The sequence below is a fragment of the Pinus tabuliformis genome, chromosome 4_1, assembly GCF_031772625.1.
Source record: "Pinus tabuliformis cultivar Carrire ecotype Pingquan chromosome 4_1, CPIR1, whole genome shotgun sequence".
Taxonomy (NCBI): domain Eukaryota; kingdom Viridiplantae; phylum Streptophyta; class Pinopsida; order Pinales; family Pinaceae; genus Pinus; species Pinus tabuliformis.
In genome coordinates, this window is record NC_142303.1 from 741,951,782 (window position 1) to 741,961,855 (window position 10,074).

Consider the following 10,074-nt stretch of genomic DNA (forward strand, 5'->3'; position numbering starts at 1 on the left):
GAGAACTTAGGGTAGATCAAATTAAGATGATTAAAATGTGTGGTTTTCTCTCCTTTGTTCAACAACCCTAGGGTATTCAAATTCAATGTAATATGTTTTATCTCGTATGCAATCTTATTGTTGTTTCTTGATCTTCAAATGACCTATGAAATAGACAAATCAAGAAGCATTTACACTTAAATGAAATTATATGGTTGTAGAAGTAGTTCTTATCACACCATGCTTGTAGGCTTCTCCTTGTGTTATAAAGTCATACTTTGGTATCTTTTCATTTCATGATTCAAGAATTCAATTTTATATGAGTTGCACCATTTTGTTATGCAACACAATACACGGGCTTCAGTTTGATTGAGGCATATACTTCCAATTATGAAAGCATAATTTTCATCCTACTGCAGGATTTAATTTCCATTCCATTCATGATTTTTCTCATTGAAAATAATTTCTACAATAGACATTGGTTGGAACAAAGCATCTTGAAAATCCCAAAACTGGAAACAAAGTAATTTGTTTGATCTAACTGTATCAAACAAATATACTTAATATATAACTTAAATATAAATACAGCTCTTTAAATATAAATTAAGGAATTATTTTTTTTGGAAACTATGTTACTGATGTAATTAGATTAATTCTTCAAATTCCTTTTGTTAAATATGGCATGATAAGGGATCCTGCGTTAGCACCTGGAATTGCAGGTCATTGTGTTTTCCGGAAAGGTGCCAATAAGCCTAACTAGGAGCTAGCATGATGAGAGCCTAACCAAAACTTTGCAAGAGGGATCAAGTATTTCACACCAACCTTCCGTTCTAAGGAAGGGGTAAAGGCTTGGTGGCTAGTGAAGTACCATTTGTTGTTAGAATTAATGTTTTTATATGGCATATGTGTATTATAATTGTAATTGTGAGTTTTTAGGTTATTACTTGTATTTGTTATTTTTAGTAATGTAAATATAAAAAAAATCACATATTCTTATATAAATACATAGAACTTTTATGAGTATGTAATTTGTGTAGTGTGCAACTACTCTCTCCTCTCTTTCAAATTTTTATCATATGAAATATGCTGGCATAGAATGTCATGTCTCACTCTATCTACCTATTCCAATTTTTCATAGAATGCCACACTAGGCTAGAAGGTTTTCCAGTTTTTTGTAAAATGCCACGTTGGGCTAGAAAGTTATGTATCATCCATTTGATACTTTGGTAATGTTCAAAAGTAGTTTATTTGCATAAACACTATCAATATGCATTTCTTTGATCCCAGATTCAATTTTATCAACAATTTCCTCTTCTGCCACTACTACCTTGAACTCACCGTTCTGCATATCCTTACAAAGCTTATCAGTTTGTTGTCTAATATCTAGTGACACATCCAATGCTGAACATTGAAAGAGGAAGAAAACTCAGAGTATGTCCAATTTCCCTTGTAATGTATTGCAATTGTTTCACAATATTCCTGTTAGTGTCAGTCTTTGAAACCTTCCTCCAGTGATCAAACATGCTCTTACAAGGTGATTTTAAGGTGTCAAGGTCAAATTTTGTCATTCTAGTGAGTCTTCAAGCAAAATTTGGTCACTAAGTATTAGGTCTAGGGTTTGTTTTCAAGCCTTTCAAAGTTCTCCAAATGTCGGTCCATGTCACAATTTGGTTGAGTGTACCATCATTCAGAGGGTTGTCATCATCATTTCAGGTTCCAATGGGTCATTTTACACCTTGTTCATGCTTCAGTTGTGCCTATTTAAGGTTCATTTCCCTCTCCTAGGGTTTTGAAGGTAATTTCTCTTGGATGGTCAAATCATCAACAAAGCTTGTATCTTGATGTTCATACACCTTCCCCTATCCTTAATGTACCTTTTTAAACATTTCATGTCACTGATATCCCTCAAATTTCTCATTTTCACACAAGCCCTAATTTCTTGCTACAATTTGACAATTTTCTAGGCTAGGCCTGTGTTTTGCCATTTTGGACACTTTCTCCTACTTCCTAAAATCCCTCCCTACTTCTCAAAACTTTCTCAAGAATTTAGAAACCCCTTATCCCCTTTATTTCACTTCATTTCGACAAATCCCCTATTCCACACATCGGGATAGGTTTTACTCAAATGATGTTTTCGAGAAATAGAAGATGAATTTGACAAAAGTGAGAGAGATTTTTGTTCATAATAGGCCACAGAAGAAAAAATATCATTCAATTTTTACACAAGTGTCATGGTTTTAGAGAAATGTCAAAAATATAGTCGCCTCAGGAGAATTGTTGCACCTCTAGAGTGACCTTGGGAAAAACAAGATTTCTCCTAGCTTGGTTGGCCAAATGACTTGCTTGATGAGTTAAATGATAACTAGAAACAAATATATTTCCAATGAGCTATCATGAGTGGAATTTGGAGTTGAGGAAGACCTTCAAAAATTGACTGCAACAGCACTCTGCCTTTAGGCAGCCTCATTTTGCACATTTTCACCAGTCTTGGGAGATTTGAATTTTGATAGGGCAAATGAAATCCAAATTGAAAAATTCAAGTTGTGCTGGAAATTAACCTCAATAAGCGTTCCAACGTGCTATCCCTCATCCAATTTGGACACCAGGAAGTCCTCCAAAATTGGTCTATAAAACGGCACTATGCATCAAATTAGTGGCGCTATGCATCAAATTTTGCAACACAGGAATTTTCATCTAATGTGCTGTGCCACCGCCGCTACGAATTTTGAAAAATGACTTGCATTTTTGGATTTTTCATGGAAAATATGAATGCCCTCACATCGCCAAGAAATTTTGAAAGTTTTTAGCTTACAAAAAGGTCAAAAACACCTCGAAAATAACCTTTCTGCCCCTTTTTGGACACACATGAAGCAGTGTTGGGAGAACTCATTTTTTAGGGGCAAATGGAGGCCAAATTTAGAAATTCCACTTGTTCTAGAAAGTAGACGGATGGACCTTCCCAGAAAACGCACTTGGAGAAAATTTGGTGCACAGGAAAGCCTCCAAAGTCAACTGCAAAAAAGCACTATGCATAGAGAAATCATCGCGACACATAGGATGAAATTTGCTCGTTTTGGCCAAAAAAACTCTCTTTTTCGCCTAGTTTCTTCACATTTTGATTTTTCTCTTTCTAATAGTCAAAATCGTGATTTAATTTAATGTGACTTGATGGATTTTTATGTAATTGTGCTAGATTTTCACTCATAGAGGTAGATTCAGTATGAAAAAGTAGTGTGCAACTGAATGAATCAATTTCCTAGGTTTTAGAGGCATGTTGTTCCACTGTCTACTTTTTAGTTCTTAGTTTAGATCTTGTTGAAATAGCTGCTAAACTCATGAATTCGATTCCTAAAGCCTAGCATGAATTGTTTGATGCCTATATCTAGTAGTTTTTCAGTCATTTGTAAATGTTGGACTCTTGTGAATGCTTTGAGCATTATTGTACATTCATTTTCAGCAGTTTGGCAAAGGAATTGACCAGGGTTTGCAGCACTTTATGGGATTCTTGTGGCATCTTGATTTGGTATTGTGTTTTCTTCAGTAATTGAAAGTTTTACATGTGATTTATGTATGCCATTATCTCTTTTTGCTTCATCTTAACTAAATCAAACAAGGATAAATGTAGAATACATTGAAATTGTAATGCTCTACCTAGGGTTTGTTTAGTTATTTATGTTTTCAGCTATTAAAGAGGATCCCTGAGTCTTTCATGCCCTCTCCAACTTCTCACTAGTCTAAAATCTCCCCATCTCACTCAATTTTGAAGTGCTAAACCATTTGCCTACCTCGCCCCATAGAGATCTCTACAAAACTGTGTCTATTCCCCGCACCCAAATCTACCTTTCACAATTGAGCCAGAAAACCTATCTTAAATTCAATCAAACACATTTATACACATACCTAGCCTAAAATCAGTCATTACATCAGTCATCTCAAGCTTCATTGGCCATCTTTTCTGAGATTGACAAGGAGAGAGCCCTCTCCTGACTTGGTAGGGCTAGCTATCAGGTTAAGCATGGTTTGATGTTACCCTAGATCTTTCCTTTCTCAGCCTGAGGTAGATTTAGGCCATAAAAATTCCTACAATAAAGAAGAAGATAAAACTTTCTCTAAATTTCTGAACAATTATCAATAACATTGTTTATGGCCTTGAGTACCCTTTCAAAAATCCCAAGAGATTGCCTAATAGTCTGATTTTCCCTTACATTCTTATTATTAAATTCTGCTAAAATACGCCTAATATTTTCTAGATACTTGGAGATTTATCTGAGTCTCTCTTGGTCATAAATCACATCTTTTGTAGCGTGAATGATATTTCTAACTAGCACTAAAATTTTGGTTATCAACTCAGACACTAGTGCAAGTGCTACATTAACAATTAGTCCATCAGAAGGGACCTGACTAATTACTCCAAGAGAAGATGTCATTGTTCATGTTTGCTTGTTGTGCATCGAAGGAAAAATAGGAAGAGATAGATAAATTATACAAGATCTTATGATGAACCACACTAGTTGGTTCAAAACGCGTCGATGAATAATTTTTTATGTGGTTCTTCTGAAATTATTCTCGCATACATACTCTGGATCACAGAAGTCTAAATTCTATTATACAAGATCTTATCCAAATTTATGGTGATTTCTTCAGTTTATCCACTGAAATATTTCTAAATTTAGAGTGAAGAAAACAATGCCCTACTATGTAACCATTTATATATCATATGCCACTGAAGGGGTAATTAAGAGTTAACCTTTTAGTGAGGACCATTGAGTAAAACCCTCTAGGACCAACGCTTCAGCGTGGTTGTTGGTCGCTTAACGAGGACATGTACTATTTCAAAGGTGAATATTGTCTCTAAAATGCTTGTATAGCTGAGAGCATGCCTAGAACAGAGAATACATGAAGATCACATGCCTTCTCACAATTCATAACTAGTTGAAGAGGTCACAAATGTCTAAATATCAATATATATACCATGTTCCATGTATAGATCTTATATTTTTTACAACTTAGTAAAAAACCAAAACCGAATTTTTCTTACAAGTTTGTTAGTCTTCTTGGGAAAGTGATTGGAAATTGTGCAGGACCACTAGACGATTATGAGTTCCTAAATATCCCGTGCAAAACAAGCATGTGGTACTCAATGTAGTTATGTTTGAGCCTTAAACTTTGCCAATCCCAAATATAAAACCGTTAGGAAGCTTGACCCTTGGTAGTGAGATTATATTTTATATAGTGTACCCACATATCACCACAGCTCACTCATCATTAAACAATTACTTTCAAGCCCAAATTTAGATAGAGAAATTATATCTTATATCGCGTGCCCACATATCACAACAACTCATTCAATCTAAAATAGGCTACCCCCCAAGGATCTGCTCTTAAAGAACTCTATTTCAATCAAAATATTAACCAAAATGTTTACCTGATTAAAGTACAGAGACACTTGGTTTACCTAAATTTCGAGCTCCAAATCCTAATTCTTTTCACATTCTCCCAATTTCTCGCTAGAATTCACCCCAAGAAAATTCTTCATAGTGGAAAACCGCCCGAATCCCATTCGTGATGCTTCCTTGAACTTTCTGAGCCTCAAATTTGATAATATTGCATAGTTTTGAATCATTTGACTGCAAAAAATACCCATCTTATGAGGATCCGAGCTATTTTGGAAAAACCCAGATGGCTAATGGAAGGACCGAAATCGTTGAAGAGACCCACATTTCATGCTGAAAGGACTCTCTCTGCATAAATCAAGAAACCAATGTCTTCAATGAATTCAACATATCTGTGATTGCACCTAAATGGCTGAAGAGACCCACATTTTATGCTGAAAGGACTCTCTCTGCAGAAACCAAGAAACCAAATGTCTTGAATGAATTTAACATATCTATGATCGTCAGGTTGCGCTCGCCCTTCTCCTTCTTACCTGATAAATCTTGGAACTTGAGGGAAATAAATGAGGGAAAAAACAATTCTAATATTTGAAATAAAGGAGGGAAAAAAGAATTTTGATATTTGGAACATGGAAATGCCATGAAACGTTAAATTAAATGCACGGGTTTTTCAAGTGGAATTAAATTTAAATGAAATGTGTGAGTCTTCTCTTTTGGTTAATAGGGCTTTATTAATCGCAAAAAACTCCTTGGGTATTTATGTCACCAAACATTATTTAAGGGGATTTTAATTGATTTATATCAATAATGTGAATTAGGGTGAAATAAAAATAAGCTTTGTGTAGTTAAAAAGTGTATTAATGTAGTAATGTTATGGTAATAATTAATTTCAATGAAATGTTTGGTTTAGTAAAGATAAATAATTTTCAAAGATTTTCTATGATGTAGGAAGTTAATTTGGGAAGGTTGATAGTCTGGATTCCACATGCTTTAGAATATTGATATATTTTTGTCCATAAATATTAGGCGTTGAAAAATAACATAGGCTTTATAGCTATGTTTGTTCCAACTTAGCTATATTTTGAACCAAAAATTGTTGTTGACTACATGGATATGATAGAAATTTGGTGGCTTGTAGGGTAGTCTTGTCATGAAATAAATGGAGGTACTATGTAGGTAGGAAGAATAATTTTGGTGGAACTTGGCCGTAAAAGGGACATCTATCTTTGAATAGTTTTAAGAGAAAATACACCTGGTGGATTATGATCGTAAGGACATCACTTTAGAATCTAGGCTAATCTTTACCCATTAACCAGAGGGTGATTAGTCAAACCCACAAAAGTGTGATAGGTGCCTTTAGAGAAGTAGGTTTTCTCATGCTCTCATTGGCTAGGTATGGGAAATGAAGATAGAGTAAGATAAGGATTTAGCCACTAGTATTTCCTATAATTTTAATCCCTTTTTTTACCATCACCCTTCTTAAGGTAGTTGTACATTTAGATTAATTAAGAAGAAAAACGTGAAATTAAGATATTGTCTGATGGATCCTTTTAGTTAAGAATTACTATTGGAAGGAGATACCAAAAATATTTTCTGAAGAGTATCTAGTAATGTGGCTAAGATGAGGGTTATGGGTGCCTTAAATTTGTATAATACTCCTCATGTATAGTATTTCCTCATGGTTATTCCAATTATTATCATTTGCAATTTCACTACAAAACCAAGTGAATATTGGAGGTCTACCTAGGTATGCTAGTCTTACCATAATAAATTTACATATCTAAAGCCTACATAAAGAAATTTATCTACTTGGAATCATCATAACCCAATATCTAGACAAGGGGAGCTATCATAGATAACAAGCCATACTTAGTAGGTGCAAGTTTGATATGTTCCACCTATAATTGGGTTAACTTTGCAATCCTTAAAAATGGGAAATCTAATTTATTAATTGTATTTAATGAGAAAATACCATGCAGTTGAAATTTTTCATTAAGATTCAGTAAGTTATAATTTCAAACTAAAATGGCATAAATAGAAGTAAACCTGAGATGGTATCTTGGTTCATAATCTAATATATTTTTCATTAGCTTAATATTGAATACCTGTATTAAGCTTGAGTTCAATATAAAACTTCATCATCATTGATAAGGGATTCATCTCCCAAAGGCATAACTCCCTTTCACTTCATCATTTAATGCAAAAGTCAAATGAAAGTATATACACTACCATACACAATACCAATGACATGGAAAATATCAAGGAGGATAAATTGTTTATTAGGATGACTCATCTTATGTTGAAGCTCAAATGGATGTAAATCTTGAGTCAATCCTAACATCTCATAGAATTCAATAAAACTATTATTTCAAATGGAAAATCCATGCAATGGTAGTATGCTTTAAAGATTATCTCTTTCCATGTTATGGTTCCATCATATTACGAAGCCTCTAAATATCCTAGGCCCTAAACCCCCTAAACCTACCTTTATCCCTAACCTATTAACCTTTGACACCTTAACCATTGAGTCCTATTCTAGTCTTATTAACCCTTAGGCCACTAAAATTTGAACTATTAACCCTTACACCCTATACCACTAAACCTTAAACCCATTAGCCCCTAAAACCTAATTAAAGTCGACATATTATGTCTACCTCTTCTCTTCATAACTTACTCTAAATTTGTTGTGTACGTAGAATACATCTATAACGAAGAAAAGGATATGTTGTTTTATTAATATTTTAAAGTTGAGTTGTTACATTTATATATACTTAATATTTTGGTTTTTTTTAAGTTTTGAATCTATTTATATATTTAATAACATAAAAACTTAAAATATATCAATTTAATCATATTTATTAATGAAATTATAAAGACAAATTGAATAATTAGTTAATATTAAATAAATATTGTTCAATGATTATATATAATAATAATTTTAAAATAAATTAAGGGAATTGTTTAATTTGTTATTGTCAATATTGTTGGGTATTTGGTTACTTCTATTTTAATAATTATATCATTATGACCCATGAGGTGTAGACTAATTGGTTTGCATGGGGTTTAGTCCCCTAGGTCACAGTTTCAAACCTCATAGGGAGGGGTTGATGATGGAAGCCACTTTGGGAGAATTAATTATCCCAAGAGGCATCCAAGCTCAACTAAGCCTCACAAAACCATGGTGAATAGAATCCTTTTGTGGGTATATAAGTATTCTTCTATCAAATAAAGGGGCTAGCCCTGGCTTAGGCTTAGCTTAATTAGAAAAAAATAAAATATATATATATATATATATATATATATATATATATATATATATATATATATATATATATATATATATATATATATATATATATATATATATATATATATATATATATATATATATATATATCATTATGATCTCCTTGAATTAAGGATGGTACTATGTTATGTCATTAATGAAGAGTGATTGGCAAGTAACAACATGGAATAAATAAGCTTAGAAATTATAACCAAAACATCAAGAGTTAGAATATAATGCTTAAGTAATCAAAGTAAAAATAATACACATCAGAGATATCATATATGCATGGATCATACATATCAATATAAATGTGGTGGCTAAAGCAAGCTCTTCCTACACTTAGTGTCCTAGGTGGACAAGGGAAGTTGTCATCAAACCAATGATACAAGGATGAATTACATATAGATCCATATATTTCAGTTGGGAAATGATCAATGTGGCAAGAATGATAGGGTTTGAGATGAAAATCAAAATTTAAAAATATCTTCTAAAAAATAATATAAAAAGTGGGGTAACATGTCCTACGACATCCAACTTACAATCTATGATGGTAAATCCTCAAAATTCAATGACAATGATGATAATGATCATCATATGAGGATCACTTGGATGACGATGCTAAATATTATGATTATGACAATGATGACATATAAAAATTGAGAAGATTGGCCAAGGTCATTAACATCATTGTCATCATCATCATAATCATTGTTATCATGATCATTATCATTGTAAACATCATAATATTTATCTTCATCATCATCCTATACTTGGAAGTTGGGATTGATGCCTTATGGTTTTCTTAAGACTTAGACCAAACTAATTTCAAGGGATCTAATCTAGGTTTTGATGGTTTATTGGCAGTCATACGTACTCCATTAGGTGTGTATATGAATTGTAAGGGTGGTGCAAGTTAATGATGAAAGGGAATTTATTTTAGTAATGTGGACAACCACCTATAGGGTTTTGACCAAATTTCTTAATGATATAAATCCTTAACCAAAATCAACATTATTTTTAATCACAAACTAACCTTAGCTTATGTGTATGGGTAAACTATAATAATATCTTAAGAAAAAACCTCAATAGTGTTTAACTATTCGTAATGCAATTAGAAAAATAAAATATTTTTGTATTATGACAAAAAATAGCCATTCTATTGAACTTTCGATGGATGTTGACCAGAGATATGTTATCCAACTACAAAAATATTGACTTTGTCAATTGTCAATATTCCAATAGATATATAATTGACCTAGTCAAATGTCAAATATTTGATGAACATTCAATTGTCATCACATATTTGACTAACAAAACTATCATCAAATATATGAATAACTTATCGTAAGACATTCAAGGATAATTGTGTTGTGGTTGAGATTATAGGGCATGAGATCCTGCACTCAATTGGAG